The sequence below is a fragment of the Lissotriton vulgaris genome, unplaced genomic scaffold (genome assembly GCF_964263255.1).
Source record: "Lissotriton vulgaris unplaced genomic scaffold, aLisVul1.2 SCAFFOLD_2405, whole genome shotgun sequence".
In the NCBI taxonomy this organism is placed as follows: Eukaryota; Metazoa; Chordata; class Amphibia; order Caudata; family Salamandridae; genus Lissotriton; species Lissotriton vulgaris.
In genome coordinates this window covers 198,682-225,377 of record NW_028250489.1, presented here as the reverse complement: position 1 = coordinate 225,377, position 26,696 = coordinate 198,682, and the positions used below count along the sequence as shown (strand labels likewise).

The window sequence follows — 26,696 nt, the reverse complement described above, 5'->3', positions numbered from 1 at the left end:
ATCATTGTTCGTTCTCTGCTCACTACGTCTTGCCACTTTGAAATGTCCTTCTTCCACTAGCGCACCGCAGAAGATCAATCTTGATGCCTCTGGGCACAAGACCCACTTCAGAGCCCACTCAGCCACCCTGCGCTTTGTCAGAGTCCTGTGCAGCGTCCACATTTGGACGAGAGTTGCTTGGTGATCTGCGCTTCTTCAGAAATTGCTCCTTTTCTTTCAGGAATTGCAGGACAGCTTTAGGGTCGGTGAAGAAATTAACCTTTCCATCTGCTCGTACTCTTAACTTGGATGGATATTGCATGCTATACTCAAGGTTCAAAACTCTGAGCTGTTTCTTGGCTGGGATGAAGAGTCGCAGAGCCTCCTGGACCTGAAGTGGGAAGTCGAGGAATAGGGATATATCTGCTTCCTCATGCAGCAGTGACCTCAGTTCTCTGGCCTTCCTCAGAGCGGCATTGCGTCCCTGTAGTTTAACAGACTCGCTATTATGGGTCGCGGGCCGCTATCAGGACTGGGCGGGCAGCCAAAGAGCGATGAGCCCGCTCAACTATGAATAATTCAGAGAAGGTGTCTCTACCTAAAAGAGTGACAAGTAGAGTCTCCACATATTGTTCCATGTTCTCTATGTTTGGCGATTCCGGTACCCCTATAATTCGGATGTTATTTCATTGTGACCTCGCTTCAAGATCCTACTCCTTGACTTGGAGAGTTTGGAAGAGTTTGTCTCGTCTTGTCAGCCTCCGACTCTGCCTTCATTATGTCCTCCACATCAGAAATCTTCTGCTCCGCCGCATTCTGCATGTCGCCGTGTTTGTCGAGTCGCTCCGTGAGCCTGTCCATACGGAACAATAAGGCATAGATTTGCGAGAGACTGTGTTGCATTGTGCGCATTAATAGTTTCAGGTCCGCATCCGTCGTCACATCTTGGTCGTCAGAGGTGGCCTCAGGGTCCGTAGGGGTATGTTCCTGTGATCTTGGGGTTTTACGCAGTTCGGACTGGAGCTTTGACTGCAGTTTGTCTGTTTTGCCCATGTTGGGAGGGTGGGAGCACACACCGCCAGACGCCTTCAGGCCCCACCCACCGCCAAATGTTTAGTTGATTTCTGGAGCAGCACCTTTCAAGATCGTAGAGACACCCAACCAGCGCAGTGTACCAAGGGTGATATCTCCCAGAGGCTACCACCTTGCGCGCGATCCCCCACTGAGTGAGGATAGAGCCGGCACACTACAACATGCAACTGGTCCCATGCACAGTATCAACTCGCAGCCAGGCCCCTGGAGTACACCTTACACTCATGCAATGCAGGAAGGTCTGATCGGGGGTCGATATTGCTTGTTACAATGGTAGATCCCCCTGGCGCTGCTCAGGCTATAGCTCCTGCTTCCTTCTGTCAGCACTTGGCATGCAACACAGGTTATGGTAATTGCGATGCCATAGGTCACTAGCAGTTGTCACGTTTTTTCACCCCCCTTCGCTCCCTGGCAGAGTTCACCCGATGTCTGGTGTGGGTGCACACCTCGTCTGCGAGTGTTGTGGCAATCCACTACACTTATGGGCCCCCACGACCCGCTGCATGCTCACCGCCACTCAGTTTTTGGGCCCCTAGTACACCTCACGCTAGTTGACCATTGCAGGCCTTAGGAGGCAGGTTGCCTGGCTGTATAGCGCTGTTCACCTCCAGCATCTTCGGCTGACAGGACGCTCCGCGGAGCAATCCAGCGCTGCACTCCGCTCACAGACCCTCGGCACAAGTTATCTCCTGGCGTTGACTCGGTGCACCGTTCAGGCCCCCAGGGCACGTGCCACACACAGACACCAAATCTTGCAAAGCTGAGGCCTCCAGCCCCCGTGCCACTCCAGTGACGCAGCAGGCTCGCCAAACAGAGCGGAGGCTCCAATGTCAGCTCGGTCAGTCTCTGCGGGTTGCCGCCACAAATAGCACGGCAGGGAAGCCTTAGGAAAGGACAAAGCACATTTTAAACACCAGGGTTATTGACACACCACCATCTTAGAGCCAGGCAAGCTCCCCTCCTTCTTTGGGCGTTCATATCAGGACTTGTGGGTGCATGGGTTTCCTCAGTGATTGCTGCAGTGTCACAGCTGAGGAACCCATGCCTCCTCTTGTGGGGTCACCTCATCCTCTCTGATTACACCGGCATGAGCTCTGACGGGCCTACGGCATCTGCGTCACCATTGAGGTGCGCGGTGGGGCCCGCACCCTTGTCAGCACCTGCTGGACCCTGACTCTGGCTACTGATTTGTGGGGAGGAAGTTGCAACGTTACCAGCGCTTTGCAGCCGGTCGTGTTGACCATCCCCCCCATCTTCGATGCATCCTGCTAACCACTACTGGCCCTGCTGAAGGTGAGAGAACTCAGCCTCAGCACCATAATCGAGGTGTGCGGTGCAACCCTTCTTTTTGCTGCCACTAACTGGGCCCTGGCTCCTACTGAAACTTTTAGGAGGTGAAACAATACACTTATCCTTGCTCGTCCGGCCCACACACCACCGGGGAGGCTGGGGGAACCCTAACGTTAGCCTGGAGACATCCTGGTTTCTGCCCCGCATTGTAATCCCCGGTGGAGCCAACCTAATGGGGGACCCCTTGGCTTTCTATGCACCAGAAAGTTCTCTTGAGCTCCATCAACCACTTGAGGCTGCCAAGTACAGGATAGTACAGTGGATCAATCTCTGCGGCACTTAGTAGCATAATCTTGACTTTTGCCTTTAACTCCTCCGAAAGTGCCTCATTGCTTACATATCATATTCACCCACGGCCCCTGTCTCTGGAACTAGTTCAACAATTTCTGGTACACCTATGGTCACCGTGCAGGGACTTTTATACCCCTAGATACCTCTACTCCGACTGAAGTGGGGCCCCCATCATCATTCCGTTTAGCATGCTATACACGGTGGCGGTGCGCCCGAGGCCATTTCTGTATTCATGTTTGTTATGCCTCCCATGCCCTGGTCTTGTCACACCGTAGTTAGGGCTCAGTGGCCCGTACCTATCACTTAATCAACAAGGTTGTGGTGTCATTTTACCTACTCGCCCACTCTCATGATCCTTAAGCAGACATCCTTAATATGCCATGGGATGGTCAGGCTCCCGTTGGCCACAGCAGCCACACTGGTGCGGAATCAGACTCGGACCTCAGAACTTACACCCAGTGCCATCCCAGACACTTCGTGGGTGCACCTCCTAAATGTCACCTTCAATGGGAAAGTTGGATTTGGTGATGGCAGATGGAAACGTGTTTCAGTGCACTGGCCTCGGACTTCAGCTAAAACGCAATGACCACCGTAAACACACCGGCAAGGTAGTGGATAGAGAGAAACAACTTGCCACCCTGCATCCTATTGTTATGGATACCCTGCACACTGTCCAAGACCTGCTGCACTTGAAAGACAGAGATGACGACCCCGAAGGTAGACCCTGAACAAATAATGTGCCGGTGACCCTACCCAGTACCTCGAGGCCTGGTTTAGTTCTTTTACCCTGGAATCTGAATTCACTCCATTTTATAACCCTGGAGAGGATGCATCAAGTGCCCACAAATCACCTCCTCCTGGGCTCTCCTCCAAGGCTAATGCTGGCCAATCTCCTCCATTTTAAAAGATTGAGACACCAATCTTAATGCTGCACGCCGCGCAGGGCTACAAAATTCGAGGACAAAGTGATCATATTATGTCCTGATTATACTAGCGCAGTTCAGCAACTAAGATCTAAGAGTTGAGAACCGGCTGAGCCAACATGGGTCCAATATTAATTCCTCTTTCCGGGCGCCTAAAGGTCATAGAAAACAACATTACTCTTTTTTTTTCTCACTGATTCCAAAGAAGTGTGGGACTCGACTGAACTACACTATGGTTCTCCAGCTACGACCCCCCCCCCCTTTATCGGTTCCAGCCTAAGTTGAGGAGAAGGAAACACCAGAGATGCAGCACTCGAACACCTGACGCCCTCCACAAAGTCATCCCCACATCTCAAACAGATCCTTGAAGTCCGACAACATGCCCTGCAGGCTGCTGCAGACTTATCACTTGGAAACAACACCACTGTTGAAGATAAAGGCCCCCACCTTTCCACTTCAGATGAAGACACCCTTTTATCAGACAATTCACAGCGAAGCTCCTCTAGTCGATCAAAGACATTGCCACCGCCACCAGAGGACACTCTTGCATGACTGGGATGACCCTCTGTTTATCTTTCTGTTGTTGATAAAAATGCAGAATGTTTCTATTGCATGCTGCTGTCAATTAGGCCTGGCCGTTAAATTCCGTTCCGCTCGCAGAATTTGGGTAATTTCGCGTTCCGCGGAGAACGTGAAATTGCCCAAAATTCTGCATTCCGCGGCTTCGCAAAATTTTGTGCTTGTTCGCGTTCTCAAATGCATGGTTGCAAGATATTTCCCCCCGAGCACGCAAACAGCGATTGCAAACAGTAACAAAGCATCGCGAACAAGCAATTCCGTGTGTTCGCAGAATTTTTGCGTGTTTGCAAACATTTTTTACCGCTTCCCGGAGATTTATATTACACGATTCTGCAAATTCCGCCCACCTCTATTGTCAATCCACACTATTCTTCCTACATGCCTATCCTACTCATGGTCTCCCACACATCATTCAAAAGAGGCTAGCTCTTCTATATGGGTTCTCCATTTCCCCTTGCCTTGATTCCGGTACGGGGATATGCTTTGGGCCACCCTCCACCCGGTAATACCTGCACTATTCTGTGACAGGATTCACCCACAGCCCTATCCTATTTCAACTATTTACAGCTCCAGTACTAGCTCTGAGCATCGACACCTCCGCCCCCCGGGACAAGCAGACTGCTGCGGGCTCACACCCTTCGTTCAACAGGGCAAGTACTACCCAGCTTCACATCACTACAGGTGCTCTCCCCCCCCCCACACACACACACTCCCTGAGTTACCACAGTGATGTTTAGGCATACTGTAGATTCAGTAGGCTCCCCTTGTTTCACTTATCTAGTTATATATAGGTCCCTACTCCTACCTACCCCATCACCACATTGCATGGCGCTGCAGATTTTCAACACTAACTCCACTTCTACTGCCGAATAGGACATGCTGCGGGAAAAATATGGAAGGGGTGTCTCTCCATACTGTTAATCCCCCACAGAACATCTCTGCTTTGCAGCCATCTGCTGGCACTCTCCGTCTATTCACGGTACGTTTTAGAGGCATGCACACTGCCCGTCAGAGACATCTCAAACAACCACATGCGGATGTGGTCTTCTTGCAAGAGGCACACACCACACAAACGGATGTGAAAAAATATATATATAATTTAGGTGTAGGCGTGGGATGTAGAGTACAGCATAATGTAACTGGTTTAAACTACCTCTTGGTGGATCTATTCTAAGTACTTTATTCTAATCCCCCCAGATAAAGAGCTTAACTGAAAGGGGAATAATTATACCCAAATGTTGGATAAAGGTCAACATGTTTCTACCTATCTTGTACCATTAAAGTAGAGGAAAAGGCCTTCATCAGGAAAAACAATGGCACTCATATAGGCAATTAAGTGTAAAATGGAGTAAAGAAGCAACCAGTGGGGATTAGCTTCCATCATTATTGCTAAGAAATGAAAAGGGAAAACTTATGTTGTCATTACATCATAGCCAATGTTAGAATGAATAGCGTCACACACCTGGCTGAGCTGAAACACAAAAAAGTTTGATAAAGTAACTGAATATTAAAAATCGAAACTAATATTGTTTGTTTCCTAATAAGACACTTTTTTGCGATTGGTTTACATTCACAGGGACAAGCGGATAGCTGTAATGTGAAACATATTGGTTAGTGCTTTATCTTCTGAAAACAACAAGTATAGTATGTGTCTTTGCAAGATACTTCTCCGGTTCCAGGAGGCCCTTCATCTGAAGAAATAAATACAGAATTCCAGAAACTTAGCAGGTACTCAATGGCCGACAAGAAATGTATATTCTGCTTTCACGCTGGCTTCCACCATTGGCCAGTCTCATAAGTCTCCTTGTGACTTAAGTGACATGTAGCTCTTCTTGTCTGTACTCATTTCATTCATTAGAAACTTTATTCGGTTATTATGCGAAAAAACAACCATAAAAGTACAATTAATAAATCACATTTAAAATATACAAAAACAATCATAACACAATAAGAATAAGCTTATTACACATCATACATAAATTGATTATCGTGATCTAAATACATTTAAAAAAAACACAGAAACAGATGCAACAGTTAATATATTATCTAAGTTTTGAATAACTAAAAAAGCAGGGCGACACTGATTAACTTCCATGATCTTCAATATGGACACGATCCATCTTTTCCTAGGAATTGTATAAAACTTCCGCTAATGCTGAGACTAGATCTCCATGTAGGATGGGTGTGCTGTGTGATGTCAGGAACCCTCCTTCCTTCCAAAGGAGCCCAAAATGATGAACCACCCCAAAGGCATACTGGCTATCAGTGTATATGTTGTCTGTTGTGCCAGCCGCTAAAATACACGCTCGTGTAAGGGCAATGAGCTCAGCTGCTTGGGAGGATCGCTGGGCAATGCGGGCTGTCTCTAGGATGGTTCGGGCTCCTTCTCCGACATCTCGAGGATAATCCAAAAATCTTTGACCCGCCATTGTAGAGCCAAGAAGCCTGAAAAATATGGATGGTTCGATTCTAGTTGCACCAAGGTCCACTCCCTATTGAAAACAGCCCTCCAAAGTTCCCCGAGGAATAGCGAGGAAGTCAGGAGGCTCAGGAAGGATTACACCCTAGCAAGAAAAAAGCGCAAGAATGAAATTAAAGAGCAGACCTGGTTCAATTTGCACAAAGCCTCACTAACGAGGGATTGCTCCCTTTTTTGGGTAGCTGTAAATGCACCATTCTTCAGAGCAGGGGATGGTCCAAGATTGGAGGTAGCCATCCCGGAAGACTCATGGATTGACTTCTTCTCAGAAGTGTACAATCCAGGGGGTACAGACAAAACAGTTGCTACCGGCCCTGTCGCCCAGGAGGGGCTGGAAACATTTGCATCTATTCGCATTAATTTTACAAACGAAGAAGTATTGGCTGCTATAAAAGACAGCAAGGGAGGCAAAGCGCCAGGCCTGGATGGGATCCCGATCGATCTTTATAAATACTCAATTGAGCTCTGATTTCCTCTATTAACCCGAGTCCTTGAAGCAAGCTGCGAGAAGGGCTTCATCAAATCCTGGTCTGAGTCGATAATCATCCCCATTTTAAAAAAAGGGGATTGAAATAACCCCGCGTGCTACCGCCCAATATCCCTGCTCGATTCTTTTATGAAAGTTGTAGGCAGGGTCATATTGAACCGCCTTCAACTCTGGGCGGTAGACAATTATGTCTTAAGCCCGGTCCAATATGGGTTCAGGAAGGGACGGGGCACGGTAGAACAGGTGCTAAATTTTACCATATTACATGGAAAATATATGCAGGCTGAGAACAGCAAATTGTTTGCAGTTTTTGTAGACCATACCGCGGCCTTTAGCGGTACAAAGGGGGGTGGTAATGGACGGAGCATCTGAACCAATCAAACACTCACACCCAGTCAAAAGATCTGGGTTTAATCCATCACCGTTCATTAGCCCACTCTGCCACCCCAAGTACAGCGGCCTTTGACAGCGTAATCCATGAACAACTATGGCATATTTTATCAGATTTAAAGGTAGATCAGACACTAATTTGCTTCCTTAGACAACTGTACGTGGACTCAACAGCTAAGGTGAGATTCGGCACAAAAGGAGAGTGTACCAAGCCCTTTTACGTAAGAAAGGGAGTAAGACAAGGCTGCGCCCTTGCCCCTTTCCTTTTCACTCTATATACTAATGATCTGGAACGGGAACTGGTCGCCAGTGTACTAGACTAACCACAGGCTAAAAACAAACAGATAGTTTCACTATTATACGGCGATGATGCCGTGTTAATGGCGAGAACCCAATGCAGCTTACAGACAGCACTTGATACTTACCTAAATTTTATGGATAAAAAGGGCCTAAAACTAAATGTGAAAAAAACATTTGTTATGTTCTGTGGGCGAGGAAAAAAGAGACCTTGTCCCTTGTTTGCTGGGAGTGAGAAAATCGCATCTACTAAAATATTCTCATACCTAGGGATTGTCTTAGAGGAGACAGGATCCTGGGGACCAGCCATTAACAATAGGACACTGCTGCTTAGAAGAGCAACAGCAGCACTAATGCTATTTGCTAAAAGATGGGCAAAAGGCCACCGGATATCCTATTGAAAATTTATAAGGCTAAGTGCATCAGTGTAGCCGTATATGGAGAAGGCGTATGGGGAGTCTGTGATACATCACCTATTCAAAGGGTAGAAAATGCATTTTTAAGGTTTATTTTAGCCACTCCTCAAAGCACACCTGTTTTTAACCTTCATTCCGAGCTGGGGGTACGACACATAAGTGATTTAATTAGTATGCAACCCTTACTGCTGTGGCACAGAGTATGGACCACAACAGATCTAATTCTAAACAGGGAAATTATCGGAGACTCGTTGGGCTTAGACTAGGCCACAAAGATCCCATGGTTGAAGTATATACGCAACCTCACCAACAACCTGGGGAGACCCGAGTTTTACGATAACCCTGCTTCCCTAGTCAATATATCCAGGAAGGACCTAAAAGCTCTTTGCTGGTACTACTTTGAATCCTTAAGACTAGGAGTGGAGATCAACAAGAAAACGGTAATACAACACCAACTTACCCTGACCTCACCTTTTAATTCAACCATACCTGGTCTGGTGCCAAGAGGGGGTTGATAGGTTCATCCTGACTAGATTTAGATTTGATTATTTTTTCAGTTTAATCACATTTCCTAAAACCAATGATTGGTCCAGAATCCTCTGTAAATGCCCGTGTGATAACTTATCTGACCAATCTACATTGCACTGTTATTCTTTTGTAAATTTTATTCGGCGGAAAGGGCTAGATGGATTAAACCTTATTTAAATCAGGGTACATGGCGTCACTGTCGCCCTGCCCTTCTGTTTTTACAACTTCTAAGTGATATGTACTGTGTCGGTATAATAACTGTTTTTTTAAAAAGTACCTTGAGGAGAAGGAAAAGTACTGTATTATTTTGTGAATGAAATTTCGCTTTTATGATTTTATGAACTTGTAAAATCGAATAAAGCTTTTCTACCTACATCTAAAACTTACAAAATAGCAGGGTATGAATGTCTGATTGTTGAGACAGGTCATCACATGGGCATTTAATAAATTGCTTTGACCAATTATTCATATTGGGGAAACTAAAAAGTCTAAATCAAATATTTACCCTAAAACGTGTTAGTAGAAACCTTTCAAAATCACTCATGTGTAGCTTAACATGTGGTTGCATATTCCTAGTGGTCATTGTTAATTGATGCGCAACCACTGGCTTTTTTGTCATTTCAACATTACTTCTGCGGTTTTCCGAATGCATCGTACAAAGATTTCTAAGCTCTTTTCTAAAAAAATAGAAACATAACACATCAATGAGGGAATGTACTCAAAGGTTTCACAAACCTCATTCTTCTGAGGTGTGATGCTTTAGTCCAGGCAGCACCCTCTGCCTGCACACTCTCCATCCTCTTCTGTTCCTGAAACAATGCACAATTATGAGCCTCAGAGTAGCCCTCTGCGCATGTGCCGGACCTGCATGGAAGGGTACCTGACACAGACCAAGGAAATCATTGGTGTAAAAAAATATACTGAACCTGAAGAAGAAAATCTAATCATCGACGACCTTAACTTCCTCAGTAACACTTTTCTTAATCGATTTGTAGAGTATGAGCAAATTTTAATGTATGTATAGTTTCCTTCAGTTCCTGAATATTTCTTGTCGAGCCAACAAAGTAATTTACGTTGGTGTAATAATACAGACTACTGAAGGTTGCATGATGTCCACTACCCATTTTAGAAGTGACTTAAATTCTTCACTTGGCAAGGACCTCCCTTTTCAAGAAATCTAGTTTTCTGCTTGCTGTTGAGTCTTTGTGTGTCATTACTGATGCTTGACTCTAGGAAATTGGGGCTTTTACACTCCCTAACCTCATAGGTTCAGGATCTGCTGAGTTTCTAATCTCTCCTAACTTTGGATGTACTATTTGCACCTTAGTCTCTGCTTTGGTTTTCTCTGAGCAGCATGCGGTTAAACATTGATCTAACTGCACTCTATTAGATAAGTCCACTTAGGAGAAATTACTGCCTGTTCCAATACATTATTAATTTCACTTTGTAGCTCTTTATAAAATACTGGTGCTGTTTTCTCCTCAGCCAAACAGTTTAAGCAACTAAGGGCCATATGTAAGAAGCCTAATTGCGCTTGCAAATGCTGAAATTCGCAGAATTTCAGCATTTGCGATAGCAATTAGGGCAGTGTGCTATGTAGCACACAAAAACCCACATGCAAAATAAGAAATCGCAAATTGTGATTCCTTAAATGCAATGTAGGAAGCACCCAAGTTGTGCGACTTTTGGTTTAAGGAATCGCAAAATACCACCAACTTCAGGTTGGTGGTATTTTGCGGTTTCTTTGAAAAATTCACTTTTTGGCATTTTTCAAAGTGCCAAGTGGGTCACATACATGCCCTTAGGGCAGGTATGTGGGCCAAATGTGCACACATGTCAATTTCAGGGGGTGCAAAAGGGTGTCCTATCGACACCCTTACAACCCTGAAATTGCATTCTCAATTTGCGATTCTCCAATTGAGAATCGCAAATTGAGAATGTCTTCCCACTTATTCCTATGGGCCTTCTAGCCCATAGGAATGAATGAGAAGGTATTCCTTCTTTGCAAATCGCAATTTGCGATTCGCAAATAAGGAATAATTGGGATTCGGAAAAAAATTGCTAATCCTACCTACAGTTCGTTTTGCGATTCTCTAATTGTGATTCCCAAAAAATCGCAATTTGAGAATCGCAAAACAAACATTACCTACATATGATTAATTGTGGCAATATACCTCAACAAATCTTGCTTACCTCATTTTTAATTTATTTAAGATTATTCATTTCTTAACCAGGGAAAGAATATACAACCACCCCGTATCAAACAACTTTGCTTGCAGAAAGTGGAGCAATTATATAAGAATGGATTATTTATGCCTACAAATGGAATTCTCCAGTTGGCCGCATTTCTCCTAAAATATACAAAACAAAATCTATTTTAGTTTGGTCATCAGAAAATATGGACTTGCATATGAGATGCAGTGATAATGATTAAAGGAATAGTTCAAACTTCTTTGAATGCCAGAGGTGGTAAGGTCCCAGGTACCTGTGATTTTAGGAAATGGGAGTTATGGCAAGTGGCTAGTGACTTTTCTTTTTCTTGTCTTTGCATGTCACCTATTTTGTTTGCCTGTGATTCAATCTCTTTGTAACACTTTATTCTCTGGCCGTCCCCCATCGTTCCTCTTGTAATTCGTTTACTGTATTTAAATTTGAGACCAAGCAGTATCAAGATCCATCATTCACAATAGATGACAATGCGGGCTAGTCAAGTAAAAAAAACACTTTATTCGATTAATTAAAATCATAAAAGTACATAAAAACACACAATGCAAAACTCTACTTTACATATAAAGAATCTATTTTTTTTTTTAAACGATGTAGTTTGTAAGTGGGTGAGAGAATTTCATGTGATGATAAAAATAGCGAGAATACAGGTAACAATTAATCATTAGGATATGTAAAATCAGGCTAGTCAATCTGCAGAAAGTTCAGAAAACCTGAATTCTGGATCGAGTGGAAGTATACTTTTCCGCTAATCTCCTGGTCCACAGCAAACTATTTTGGTTACTGATAGATCCATGGAAAGATGAATGTATAACCATTGCCGCATGGGCTGAACATTTCCCAGGCTTGTACGTCCAAGACGTGAGGATGAATGAGCGTGCCTTGTCGCCAGCCTCCGGCCTTATACTGAGTCCAGTTAGCAGGGCATGTGAGGGTGGACCGTGGACCTTGGCCATACACGCAGTAGGCCCTACTACCCCACGGGAATGGAATAAGGAGTACCAACCATCTAGTGTCTTGTCTGCTGCTGCCCCGTCCCACCAGTTTGATTGTGTTCCCAGCCCTATCACCGCAAGTGAAGTTGCTGTGTGCTGTGGCTCACATCAAGGAAAGTGCGGGAGCGCGATAAGGTACGTGGAGATCTGTTAAAAGCCAAGAAGAAAATTTGGGGCCATTATCTTGCCCTTTTGTCATGAATATATCATGAATGGGCTTACCAGGCCACAGACTTGGGTAGGGGCTGAAATCTGCCCATCTGTAAGAACCGCCTTAGGTCTGTCCCGTTCAATTACTGCTCTATCAGTCCTATCAACAGCTCCCAGAAGCTCTTCAGTTGAATTCTGTTGATCAGACTACAAGCTTGGATTCAGGATGTGGGAGTGTTGACTCCTCTACAAGCTGGATTTAGGGCTGGGACAAGCACTATTGACCAAGTGATCCAATTGCAACTAATCTACTGCAAGTATGTGATCCTGGGGGTGGTGGGTGCCTCTATGTCATCTTTGTCGACATTCAGTCGGCTTTTGATCTGGTTACTAGGGAGGGCTTGTGGACAGTTTAAACCAATATGGGAGGTCCGAAACATTTGATTGATTTTGCAGTTTTATACAACGCAAACTCGACCCGAAGGTATTGGAGCACTGTACATGAACACCAGTAGCATTCATTCATTTTTAGGCATGGATAAAAGATTATATTCGCATCACAGGATGTTGAGCCAATGCTGAGGCTCAAACCTGGTTCCCCATCTTTAGAGTCAGCTTCTGAAGTAGTTACGCCACATCCTCTTTCGGTGTTTATAAAAGAAAGCATAGGGGAACAATAAGGAGGAAAGCTTTTAACAAATTTGAAGGCAAGTTTTTCCACTGCACAAGTTGGGTGAAAAGAAATGCAGGCGATGGCAAGCATCAAACATTGCAAGACTAAAATGAGCCAGGATCACAGGATATTGAGCTTGCCGCAGAGACTTAAACTCAGTTCCCCAGCTTCAAAGTCAGCTGATCAAGCAGTTGCATCAATCTTCCCCTAGTGCTTATAGGTAAAAAGAAAACCATTTTGAAATATTGACATATCATATTTCCAATAATTTCACATTCTTAAATACATTTTAAAAATAATACATCTATATATATAAAAACGAAAGTATGTCTGTCTGTCTGTTTGTCCTTTATGCATTACTACACCATTCATCTGATCGCCATGAAACTTTGGGAAGTTGTTGAGTACACTCCTGCGAAGGTTTCTGACAATTCTTTTTTTAAATCAGCCCCCCAGGGCCCTCATAATCTTTCGAATACTGAAATAGACAGCGAATTTGCGAGCATCGTCGACAGTTATGACCCCCAAACGGAAATCGATTGGTCAATCTACATAAGAAGCACAAAAGAAAAAGGCATTATGAGCTTCAGAAACAGAGGAGCAACGGGTAGCAAGATTAGAAGCTGTTCGAATACAAACTGCTCAAGCCCGTAATTCTCAAACGAACGAGCAACGAGAATCAAGATTGGAAGCAGATCGAGTACGCACTGCTCAAGCTTGTGCTTCTCAAACAAACAAGCAACCAGAATCAAGATTGGAAGCCAATCGGGGACGCACTGCTCAAGCCACACTTAGAAAGTTTTTCAATAATAAAATGAATACTTTTCAATAACAATGACACAATGTAAATTTAATGTTATCATAACGAGTTTCCTTGAATTTCCTTTCCTCTGCGATCGCAGCAACGCACGACGGGTAAGCTAGTATTTTATAAGATTCAGTATGTGACTATGTCAGTTTAACCCCTCTTGTTTGTATAATTGAGGAACTAGGGGCTGGAAATGAAATGCCTATCCACTGTGGACATATAACATGTAAATCCCTCAGTGTAGAACAGAATGGACAAACACAAAATCCCATCTGGTCTCAAAGACGTCACTGATGAAATCTGCGTGCACAGTGAACATTTTGAATTGTGAGTGTCTCTGTTGGCTTTTGTTGTCGGACTGGCTTTGTACAATGATGATCTGTGAAGACCCCTTGCTGCTCAGAAATTAAGACGCTTACTGGTAAAGCAAGTCCATTGCCACATTTTAAAAAACACCTCCATCATATAAAAGGTAACTAAAATTCATAAACCACATTGTCACCACCCATGAAAAAAAGGAAAAGCTTTACATGTTGCTCACAATTGGTTTTGTTCCTGAAACAGTCAAACTGTTCGTGAGGGCCATTTGCCCAGTCTAAACACACGTAGGGCACAGACTAACTTATTTTTTACGTTACATAAAATATTGTAGTCCTCATTTTATTTAGGTTTTTGGAAAATGCTGTATATGCGCGTCAGTACAGTTTGCACTAGAGCTAAAGGCTAAAATGCTTCTCTGCAGGTGCAAAAAAAATTAGAAGCAATGCACAGTAAGAATGAGGTGGGGCTGCTTTCCATATCTGCAGTAGCATACTTAACAGATGACACTTGTGAAGTCATCTCTTAGTGGGTTCTCCAGATCCGAGTGCATGTAGGCAATAGCCCGGTTGCACATTGTGATCAAAGCCCCCGTCAGTAGATGCCCAAGGAGACGAATGTAGGGGCATATTATCAAGAAACGGCGTCAACATGGGCTTCTATTGGAATTCTCAAGGGCATATTATCAAGCCCATTATCGCCGCTTTTGCAGAAGTTTTCTACTGCTAGAACAGCGATAATTTTAATGCTGTGCTTGATAATTTGCCCTGTAGATGGATGTTGAGGTTCATAAAATGTTGGCAACTGCGCTTGAATTGAGTTAGTGCTTTACATGCAGGAGCAGTTTGGTTTGTGTCCTTGTACTTGTTTGGAAATTCCTGGGTTTTATTGATTTTTAGTAAAGTGCAGCGAGAGGGGTGGGGTCGGGCGGTGTTACGCCCCGACCCCACCCGAGATAGCGGGAGGAGGTGAAACAAACGGTGGGAGGAGGGGTCCTGAGTAACAGAAGAGGACACGAGCTACGATATAGGAGGAGGGCGGGCAAACAACTGACATGGGAGTAGCGTGGGAAAACAACAACTTGTTCGAAAGATAAAATTCATTAAACTAACTCACCGAAACTTGAAAAAGACCCGAAGCTCCACAGTCCTGCTTCGAAATGAAACACGATTCAGAAAAGGGGGGTGGTGATGGACTGGGCCAGGGACAGACTAATTTGCATGTAGCCAGGTTCTGAGCTGGGATGGTGCAGTGAGCTAAAAAACGGTGATGGATCAAGCCCTGATCTGTTGACTGGGTAGGAGTGTTCTGCTTAATTCCGATACTCTGTCCATCACCACCCCCTTTTCTGAATCGTTTTGTCCACCATAAGCGTTGAAGGGTATGCTCAGACATGAGTCCCTTGCTCACTGCACCATCAGGATTCAAGCAAGCCGGGCCGAAGCCGGCTGTAATGCCAGAAACCGGTCCCCGGAAGCTTGTTTCCTTTCCAGTAAAAGAATTGGCTTGGTAGTTTGGTCTGCCCTGTTCTCATGATGCACTGGGCCAGGGACAGACTAATTTGCATGTAGCCAGGTTCTGTGTTGGGATGGTGCAGTGAGCTAAAAAACGGTGATGGATCAAGCCCTGATCTGTTGACTGGGTAGGAGTGTTCTGCTTAATTCAGATACTCTGTCCATCACCACCCCCTTTTCTGAATCGTTTTGTCCACCGTAAGCGTGGAAGGGTATGCTCAGACATGAGTCCCTTGCTCACTGCACCATCAGGATTCAAGCAAGCCGGCCCGAAGACTGCTGTAATGCCAGAAACCGGTCCCCGAAGCTTGTTTCCTTTCCAGTAAAAGAATTGGCTTGGTAGTTTGGTCTGCCCTGTTCCCATGATGCACTGGGCCAGGGACAGACTAATTTGCATGTAGCCAGGTTCTGAGCTGGGATGGTGCAGTGAGCTAAAAAACGGTGATGGATCAAGCCCTGATCTGTTGACTGGGTAGGAGTGTTCTGCTTAATTCAGATACTCTGTCCATCACCACCCCCTTTTTTGAATCGTTTTGTCCACCATAAGCATGGAAGGGTATGCTCAGACATGAGTCCCTTGCTCACTGCACCATCAAGATTCAAGCAAGCCGGGCCGAAGACGGCTGTAATGCCAGAAACCGGTCCCCGGAAGCTTGTTTCCTTTCCAGTAAAAGAATTGGCTTGGTAGTTTGGTCTGCCCTGTTCCCATGATGCACTGGGCCAGGGACAGACTCATTTGTATGTAGCCAGGTTCTGAGCTGGGATGGTGCAGTGAGCTAAAAAACAGTGATGGATCAAGCCCTGATCTGTTGACTGGGTCGGAGTGTTCTGCTTAATTCAGATACTCTGTCCATCACCACCCCCTTTTCTGAATCGAAATGAAACACAGCAATAGGACTATTAAAAAGAAAGAGTAAACAGACTCAGTCCTACTCTTCTGTCCATTCCTAGATTCAAACGTTCTAGGATGGGAGGAAGGGCAATTATTGTGGTTGGTGCCTGTCTACGGAACAAGTTACCCCAGAATATCAGACAAGCTAACACCCTGATTGAGTTCCGAAAGAGTCTTAAAACTTGGCTCTTTCCCAGGGCCTGAGCTTCTTTTTCTGTTACACTGACTATCTACATTCTGGTCATTGTTTTTCAGTCTAAAGCGCCAGGATACCCGTAGCGTGACAGTCTGCGCTATATAAGAATCGCATTGAATTCAATTCAATTCAGTTCTTCTCTTGACCCTGCAGCAGGGAACTCTTACAAACAAAAAATGAATGTGTCTGTGTATAATGCAGCAGGCGTGTGTATAACGCTTCAATGACTTCAGCGCGTGGGGACATAAGTAAAATAACATGCAACCGCCAAATATGCTTGCTGACAAATAACAAAGAATGTTGAGAAAAGTGGATGAAAAGATAACAGGCCGGCAGGCACGGGGGATTAGGTGAAAGACCGGAACAAAAGTAAAATCACATTCAGCCGCCAAACACGCTTGCTCACAAATAACAAAAAAAATCAACAAAAACAGATGAAAAGGAGTACTTGGGCCAAGCTTCACTGATAGGAAAAACACGAAGAACAGGAAATAGCATGCTACAACCAGTAGAAACAGAGGAAAAGTAAATGGCAAGCACATGAACAAATGAAAAGTAAGGTTGGAAGGAGGCCCCTTTTAAGATTTGTATTGAGTTAACTCTAATCACTAGTATATGCTGTAGACCATTGTGCTCTCTACCACTCCTATGTGACTCTTAGAGTATATCCATTCGTATCCCTTCCCAATGTATATAGAGATAACTCTAATCACTAGTATATGCTGTAGACCTTTGTACTCTCTGCCATTCCTATGTGACTCTTAGAGTATATCCATTCGTATCCCTTCCCTATGTATATAGAGATAACTCTAATCACTAGTATATGCTGTAGACCTTTGTACTCTCTGCCATTCCTATGTGACTCTTAGAGTATATCCATCCGTATCCCTTCCCTATGTATATAGAGATACCACTAATCACTAGTATATACAGTAGACCCTTGTACTTTCTACCATTCCTATGTGTCTCTTAGAGTATATCCATCCGTATCCCTTCCCTATGTATATAGAGATAACTCTAATCACTGGTATATGCAGTGGACCTTTGTACTCTCTACCATTCCTATGTGACTCTTAGAGTATATCGATTCGTATCCCTTCCCTATGTATATAGAGAGAACTCCAATCACTAGTATATGCTGTAGACCTTTGTACTCTCTACCATTCCTATGTGACTCTTAGAGTATATCCATCCGTATCCCTTCCCTATGTATATAGAGATAACTCTAATCACTAGTATATGCAGTAGACCTCTTTACTCTCTACCATTCCTATGTGACTCTTAGAGTATATCCATTCGTATCCCTTCCCTATGTATATAGAGATAACTCTAATCACCAGTATATGCAGTAGACCTTTGTACTCTCTGCCATTCCTATGTGACTCTTAGAGTATATCCATTTGTATCCCATCCCTATGTATATAGAGATAACTCTAATCACTAGTATATGCTGTAGACCGTTGTGCTTTCTACCATTCCTATGTGACTCTTAGAGTATATCCATCCGTATCCCTTCCCTATGTATATAGAGATAACTCTAATCACTAGTATATGCAGTAGACCTCTGTACTCTCTACCATTCCTCTGTGACTCTTAGAGTATATCCATTCGTATCCCTTCCCTATGTATATAGAGATAACTCTAATCACTAGTATATGCTGTAGACCTTTGTACTCTCTGCCATTCCTATGTGACTCTTAGAGTATATCCATTCGTATCCCTTCCCTATGTATATAGAGATAACTCTAATCACTAGTATATGCTGTAGACCTTTGTACTCTCTGCCATTCCTATGTGACTCTTAGAGTATATCCATTCGTATCCCTTCCCTATGTATATAGAGATAACTCTAATCACTAGTATATGCAGTAGACCTTTGTACTCTATCATTCCTATTTGACTCTTAGAGTATATCCATTCGTATCCCTTCCCTATGTATATAGAGATAACTCTAATCACGAGTATATGCAATAGACCTTTGTACTCTCTACCATTCCTATGTGACTCTTAGAGTATATCCATTTGTATCTCTTCCTTGGGTGACTGTACTATTTGTACATCTGCAATTTTTCTTTCTGTTTGTATCTCTTCCTTGTGTGACTTTACATCTTGTACATTTGCAATGTTTTCTGTTTGTATCTCTTCCTTGTGTGACTTTACATCTTGTACATTTGCATTTTTTTCTGTTTGTATCTCTTCCTTGTGTGACTTTACATCTTGTACATTTGCAATTTTTTCTGTTTGTATCTTTTATGTAACACACGTAATCCTAAATCCTTATGTTTTGCAACTGGTTCTTATGTAAAGCGCTCTGACACCTTCGGATAAAGTTTGCGCCATATAAAATCACATTAAATAATTAAATAAATAAAAAAATGTGCAAATGAAAATACTAGTTTTAATTCTTTCAAAGTTATCTCTGAAACAGTACTTCTAATATGGAAGTTCATATCCTAAGTACGATTGGAATAATCCTTAGAATAGTGTTCTGTAACCTTGCTACAGCAACAAACTATGTTGGTTGCCTAGCAAAGATACCCTGCACCAGGAGGAAACGGTGTGATATTTCTTCAGCTTCATGGGAAATGTAGTTTTCTGAATTATGCTCTGTGCTTATGTGTAGTTTATCCTCCAGCGACACCAAGCGGTGATAATCTTAATGCACTCACATGCTTTCCTTCCCCTGAATGAATGTAGTACCAGTTTGGTTGTGTTAATGTGCTTGCTGACTGCTGAAAAGTGCATGTACTTTTCATGACTCGACTCCTTAGTATATTTCAAGCTGACAGTTATCCAATTCAGGCATTACTTTCAAACTTACTTTACTGACTCCAGGGATTTGCACCCAGTTGAACTCTTTGGGCCCGATTCACAGAACTAACTTAAGACAAAATCCTAAACTTACTACTTTTGGTATTCACAGAAGTTAGGATTTTGTCTTAAGTTTGTCTTAAGACAGATTTAAGACAGACTTAAGACCGACTTAAGTTAGGATTTTTTCTTAAGTCTGTCTAAAGACAAACTGAAGACAAAAACCTACCTTCTGTGAATACCAAAAGTAGTAAGTTTAGGATTTTGTCTTAAGTTACTTCTGTGAATCGGGCCCCCAGTGGTTGCTTTATATCCGCTTTGCTGAATCTGTGAATGACATGCAGTGTGTTCAATAATGTCAGCAGAGTAGAGTTGGTTTCAGACATTCGTGCTTTCTTGTGTTTCCATGCAGGTTCGGGCGACGAACGATGCTCCAGGTGTGCTGTGTCTTCACAGTGGTTTTCGAGATGGCCGCTGGAGCATCTGTCAGTTATCCCATGTTCACAATTTTCCTTTATCCCACCAGCTTTGGGTACATAAAGGGGGAATGTGGTCGGAATGTTTCTAAATTGAATTCAGTTTTCCATGTCTCACACCTTATGCAGCTCATGTGGGTTTCCTCTGCAGGACAGACACTCTGCTGCCCCCCATCATTCTATCATATTATGTCTCGGAAGGCCACTTGGGCAGCATTTTTCTGATTCCTCCTGTGTTCGTTCCCTAAACTGTTGTGAAGTAAAGCAAGAAGAGCTTTGAGTGCAAGCCTGGGTCGTGAGTCCCTGGACCCAGAATAGTGAACCAGTCAGAATCATGGGTTTATTAGGGAGTAATCAAAAAGTGACCTCTGCTTGTATTCTATGGCCCTCGTTTTTAAATTGCGAATGTGACAGCTTCTTGTGATAGATGCACCACATAGATTATTCATTGCCATCGGATGATGGCGGCCATTGTGGACAGGGCCATGCAAGGAAGCTGAGAGCCTGTGTGAATGAGGGTCAGGCAGTGCTTAATTTGAGCAGGTGCTTTCAGGCGATCTGGCCTCTGCTCTAGTGAGGGAGGGTTTGGGGCTGTAAAGTACTGATGAGTGTGTCAGTGCTAAGTCCACTTCTGCCATAGTCAATTATTGAGTGGTGTGGCAGGACAGGGACTCTGATGAAAACCATGAGGCGATGCCGCCTTTGAATGCAACCCGGGCATCTCCATATCGTGGAAAATGCCAACCTCCCCCCGCCCATTCTGCTATCCCTTTGGAAGGGGAGGACAGGCAGAAAAATTAGCACTACTCTCTGAAAAGCCTAACTGCTCACTCACTGTACCACACATAGGGGCATATTACCAAGGGGGGCGATAGGCAATTATCGCCGGTTTAACGGTGATAATTCTATAGCTCTATTATTAAGCTGTCGCTAACTGATGTTAGCGACAGCTTTTAGGCGATAGCGAGCGGTTTGGGGCCCGCTTTGCATGTCAGCGATGTTTATAGCTATTGACATGCAAAGTGGGCGTACCCAACCTGTTGGCAACTGAAAGCAGTCGCTAACATCGCTATCGCCTATTAGCAAGGCGGGCGTAGCGATGGAAATATACCCGCTATCGCCAAAAACGAACGCCTGCTCAGACCAGTTCTTAGCCATGTTATCCAATGGGAGGTGGATAACATGGCTAAGAGCATTTTGTCGCTAATGCGTGAATATCGCTGTATTGTCAGTGATATTCACACATTTCGCCGCTATCGCTGGATATTTTAGCACAATGGAGAAAAACATTGCTAATAGCATGTTTTCTCCGCTGACATATCCAGCGATAGGCAGCGATAAAAAAAATCTTCGCTAAGCCTATTTAGCAATAAATATCGCTACTTGTTGGTAATATGCCCTACAGAGCGTCAGTATTATCTACTTTTGCCTCTGTGTACTAATCTGGGACTCACTGGTCTCTGCTCAGTGTACTCCATTTTAGTGCACGATATAGAGAGCCAGCTTCTTACATTGGTGGATCAGTAGTGGGGTCTACAACTTTGCGATTGCTGATACCACTTTGCCAATAGATGAATGCACATGTAAATCCAAAAATTGTCTTCAGTTGTATTTTTTAATTCGTCTTTTTTTTCTAAATATTAAAGGTAACTTATAGGGCCTAGGTTAAATCCCTGAAACCAGTTTACGAATTTAAAAACGTACTTTCGTTAGAATAATAGAAAAGTGTGAAGGTTGTTTAACTTTACAAAAAGGTCACAACTTTAGTGCAATAATGGATAACCCAAAAGGCAAGCTCAGGACCTCGCCCTGACACCATGCATGGAGTTGTCATAATCCCAGTTCTGGGCCATCTGTTAAGGTGATTGTGTTAAAACTGGCTCTCATGCTACCAAAGATAAGCGTAAAAGGCTTTTATCAGAATATGAGAGATCATCCAGTGGATGGAGATGATTCCCATGAGGATTGTCTAACAGGAGAGTAAGATGCTGAGGAGGTGGTAGAGTCCCTGCCTCTGACGAAGAAGCTCCCGCTGAGGAGGAACTTGTCTTGGAAAGATTGGTCAGGAGGATGTCTTCAGAAGCTCAACTCCTGAACTTATGGAAACAGAGAAAAGAGAACGGCCTAGAACCTGGTGGCAGCAATTTCATAACTTGGGAGAGAGAGGAATCTTTTGACCCAAAAATTCCCAAAGGGATTGTTCCTAAATATACAGATGGTTATGACATCACCAAGTGGTTTGCTGCTTTTGAGAGATCTTGCATCAGTAGAAATGTAGCCAAGAAGCACTGGGGCTCTCTCTTGTGGGAAATGTTCTCCGGTAAATGCAGGGACAGACTCCTGACAGTGAATGAGACAGATAATGAATCCCCTGACCTCACGAAGAGTACCCTGATTGAGGGCTTTGGACTCCACACCAAAGAATATCTAGTGAGACTCGAAAACCCCAGAGTCTGTCTTAGGTTGATTTTGTAGACTTTTCAGTTATGACACTAGGCAGCTAGTTGAAAGGGAACAATGTGCACGACTATGGTGGGTTTTGCAATGTAATCATGAAAGAGCATGTGTTGAATAATTGTTATCAAGAGAAGTTACATCAGTTCCTGGTCGTCCTGGGTCCATTTGCTCCTCAAGAATTGCGGAACAAGGCAGGACACTGTGTCAAAACAAGGGTGACCAAAACTGCCACTGGTGGGGGTGACCAAAAGTAGGAGGCCAAAAAGACCCCCCAGGAGAAAGATGGTGACCAAAAAGATAAAAACAAACATTAGTCTTCTAAACACCCCCAGACATCTGCTGGGGATGGAGACCCCAGAAACTCTTCACAGTCTAAGGGTGGATCAATCAATCAATCAGGGAATTGGGATCCCAAAAAGTCTTGGTTTCATGACTGTCAGGCTCTTGGACACCGAACTGGAGACCTTATCTGTAAAAACAAAAAGAATGCCTATAGTATACTTGAAGTAAATGCATTGGTAAGTCGCCAGATGGGATCACATGTGGGTCCTGACTATGTCAGAGAGCCCACAGGCAACTCTAATCCCAGATGGGTGAGTGGATGTAGCTACCCCGGCTGTCTGGTCCAGTAATATGGAGAATAAAGACAACAGCCGGGGTTAGAGTTGAAGCTCTGTGAGATACTGGTGCCAGTGTCTCCATGGTGACTGCGCAACTGGTGTTCTCGGACTAGTATTTCACTGGATAGGCATATACAGTACTGAATGGTGAGAATCAGTCTAAGATGCATCCAATGGCGTTGTTGTCCTTAAAATGGGGAGGGGTTACTGGCCACAAAAGGGTGGTGGTATCTTCCGCAAATCCTGTACAGTGCCTGCTTGGCAATGATTTGGAATACTCAGCCTGGGCTGAGGTAAAATCGAAAACCCATGCAACCATGTTGCGTATTCATGAATGGGTGTGTGTAAAAAAAAAAAAATTTAAAAAAGCAAGCACACAGAATAGAGTTGAACCCAGGGTGAAAAAGCAATGTTGAAGCATGAAATTATGGACCAACCTTCCAAGAGAAAGGGTAAGAAGTCTGGAAAATCAACTTCTATATAAACACCAGATCAAGTCCCCAGGAGGTTGTGTCTTACACAGCAGAGCTCTTGGGCCCAGAGAGGCCTCTAGGGAAGATCTGTGCCAGGGGCAGAGGACCTGTACAACTCTGGAAAGCCTGATCAGGAAAATGGAGATGTCAGTGGCTCCCACAAGATCCCTTGGGAGGAGGGACTCCTTTACATTGAGGCCCTAAACCTGGTTCCACTAGGAGAGTGGTAGTGCCTCATTGGTTTAGAGTTTCTCCTCACATTGGCACATGACATCCCCCTAGCTGGACATCATGTCCAGACCAAAATGTGGAATAGGTTGGTGAACCACTTTTGCTGGTCAGGTATGTCCCTGAAGGTGAAGGAGTTTTGTATCTCCTGTGCCTACTGTCCAGCCCGTGGCAAGACAGGTGGCCACCTGAAGGCCCCCCTAATTCCACTATCAGTGGTTGGGGTTCCCTTTGAAAGGGTAGGGGTTGGCATTGCTGGTCCCCATGATCCAGAAGCAGTTTTATACTGATAGTAGTGGATCATGGTACCAGGTATCCTGAGGCTATTCCCCCTTGAACTACCACTGCCCCTGCAGTGGCTGGGCTCTCCTTGGTATCTTTATCAGGGTGGGTTTTCCTGAGGAGGTGGTATCAGACAGAAGTACAAACTTTATATCTGCTTACCTAAAACACATATGAGCTGAATTTGGCATGACCTACAGGTTTACTACCTCATTTCAACCTCAGACAAATGGGCTCGTTGAAAGGTTCAACAAGACATTGAAAGGTATGATTGGTGGCCTCACTGAAAAACTCAGAAGGAGATGGGATATCTTACTGCCATGCTGTCTAGTCCTGCTGTTAGGCCTACAGGAACCCTGGAGCACCTCCAGCCATTTGTCAATACCCAGAGAACTCTCTTGGAGTAGAGGAGCTACTCCCTTGCAGTCTGCAGGCACTGAACCCGCAGAGTCTGACTTACCGACGTGCCGCTCTCTCGCGACACCAACGCAGCACCGAATCAGAAGCGGTTTGCCATCTCTAGCGCGTTGCATTGGTCCCCCACTGAGTAGAGGACACCAGGACCTACCCAAGCCGTGCCATAGCAGTACCTGAGGTACCAGACCACCAGCAACCGAGACGAAGAGTCCAATCCGGACTCCACCTGCAGAGGAAGCAAACACCCATCGAGGAACGATGAGACCCCTGAGACGACCTTCTTGCGCGACCCAGTCATCCGGAAATCGTCCCTTGCAAGCTTCCTGCCGGCAACCGCGAAGACCGCCTGATTGCACAGAGACCAGCTGACCTATCTAAACTGCACCCAGCCCACTTGGGCTAGGTAAATGATGTGGCTAGATGAGGCTAGATGTAAATATTTCCACATATCTCCACATCTTTTAGTATTCTGAATACACAAATTGTGAAGGATGGTGGTCATGCCCTCAAGGGGTAATTAGCTAGAGGTGAGCGTACTCCTAGACATTCTGTGAAATTCTTTTGAGTTTCATAAAAACACCATGAGATACTGCAGACTTACACCAACAGGTAGAAAATATGCATGTTGCGATTCAACGTAGCCAGTAGAGCGAGCAGCAGTGGTTAATTTGTGGGAAAAAAATACGCTCCATTGATCTTGTCAGGAGACAGCTTCCACCAGCCCATTTCTCATGTTAGTGCTGCCTAAAGAAGAACCATGAAACTCTACAAGTGGAGAGAGGATGTGGCGTAAGGGCCAGAGCTGTCGACTTCGGGGCTGGGGAACCAGGTTCAAGTCTCAGCATCGCCTCAACATCCTGTGATTCTGGGCAAATCACTTAATCTCCCTGTGCCTACCAAAAATGAATGTGTCTGTAACTGGTGCTCAAGCGCCGGTGTTGATGATTAAGTGCTGGTGCTGAGCAATGTTAACAACCGGCTCAAATGAAGTACTGGCGATTCTCACTGAATCATCATCGCAAACTGCACCATACAGTGTGCAAGAGCGCATGGCCTATCAAGTTGATTTTGCTGCCTCTCGAATGGAAAATCTAGTTGAGCAGCAGCAAGTCTACTTGAGAAGTAGCCCTCAGACCATAGAAAAATGAGCGAGGGGATGCCAAATCTTGCTGACGCTTGCCAGCTCGCGTCTCTCGAGCCTCGTGGGAAACTAATTCTGTCATGCATCGATTGTCGTAATTTGTCTGGAACTCCGTATTGCAAGAGTAATCCGGAGTCACCAAATTCCATCAGTTCCTCAGGCAGAATGAAACATTTGGCCCACTCTTGTTATTTACACACTTTTTGATGTACACTTATTATGGCGTTATTAAGATAGTGGTATCCTAAGACCCATACTGCTACATATCATTTTACAGTCATTGAAAGGGTGTGCAAATCCCACTCAGCCAGCAGCTGCGTACTCCATACTGGAGATAGTTTGGCTGGGTTATGAGGGGCTATTTTTAAGAATGCTGTGCTATGTCCTGCTTTCCTATAGTCAGTGTTAACTGCCAGGTCTGGGCCACAGGAGAAAGGTTAAGAATGAAGTTTATTTACATAAGTGTAGAGATATATAGATAAAGTACCCTAGTACCACGGTTGACCAATGAACAATCAGCACTTTAATAATAATACAGTCATTTATAGAGCGTGAACAGCTACCTCCAAAGAGGTGTCCCGACACTTTGTCCAATCTCAAAGGGTTAAAAGCCTAATCAGGTCTTTTCTGACCAGGGCTGGTTGTGGGGCAATATGTCTTCAGTTCTGTTGCAAGCAAGAGAGAGCACGGCAAGCATTCACTCCAAACTCTTGAGTCTTTGACTGCAACCCTTTTTGTGCTATGGTGACTGTGCTAGTTCGTTAGATCATGGGCTATGAGAAGTAATGAATATAAAAACTTAATGAAAGCAAGATAGACTAAAAATAAGGCCCCTATCTTGTGAATAGAGTTTGGGAGAGAGATTTACCCCAAAATGAATTTCCAAGACCTTGAGTTATATGGTGACCACCACAAATCAATGTCTGATCATTGTGTCTTCTCTAACAGGTCTGGAGTGGGTAGACATGAAGCATCGCACCTTGGCCGGATTCCTGGGTAGCGTGTGGGGCGGCGTTGGAATTGTGCTCCTCTCCCTGGTGGCGTATCTGATACGGGGCTGGTGCTGGCTTCTCATTGCTGTTACATGCCCCTATATTTTGGGCATTTTCAGCATCTGGTGAGTGGATACCTTCAGGCTATGAGGATACATATACAACAGATCCCTTGATTATCCAAGGTTGTGACTCCAAACATACTTCCAGAACTAT

At 44.3% G+C, this 26,696-nt stretch overlaps 1 pseudogene across 1 annotated transcript in view; it reads left to right on the top strand.

Moving 5' to 3' along the window:
• LOC147663254 (solute carrier family 22 member 7-like) overlaps positions 1-26,696 on the top strand; it is a 359,210-nt pseudogene that overhangs the window by 155,597 nt on the left and 176,917 nt on the right. Inside the window, exons 3-4 of the transcript XR_015305363.1 lie at positions 19,807-19,946; positions 26,437-26,605. The product of XR_015305363.1 is annotated as a solute carrier family 22 member 7-like (transcript). The remainder of the gene's footprint in view (positions 1-19,806; positions 19,947-26,436; positions 26,606-26,696) is intronic.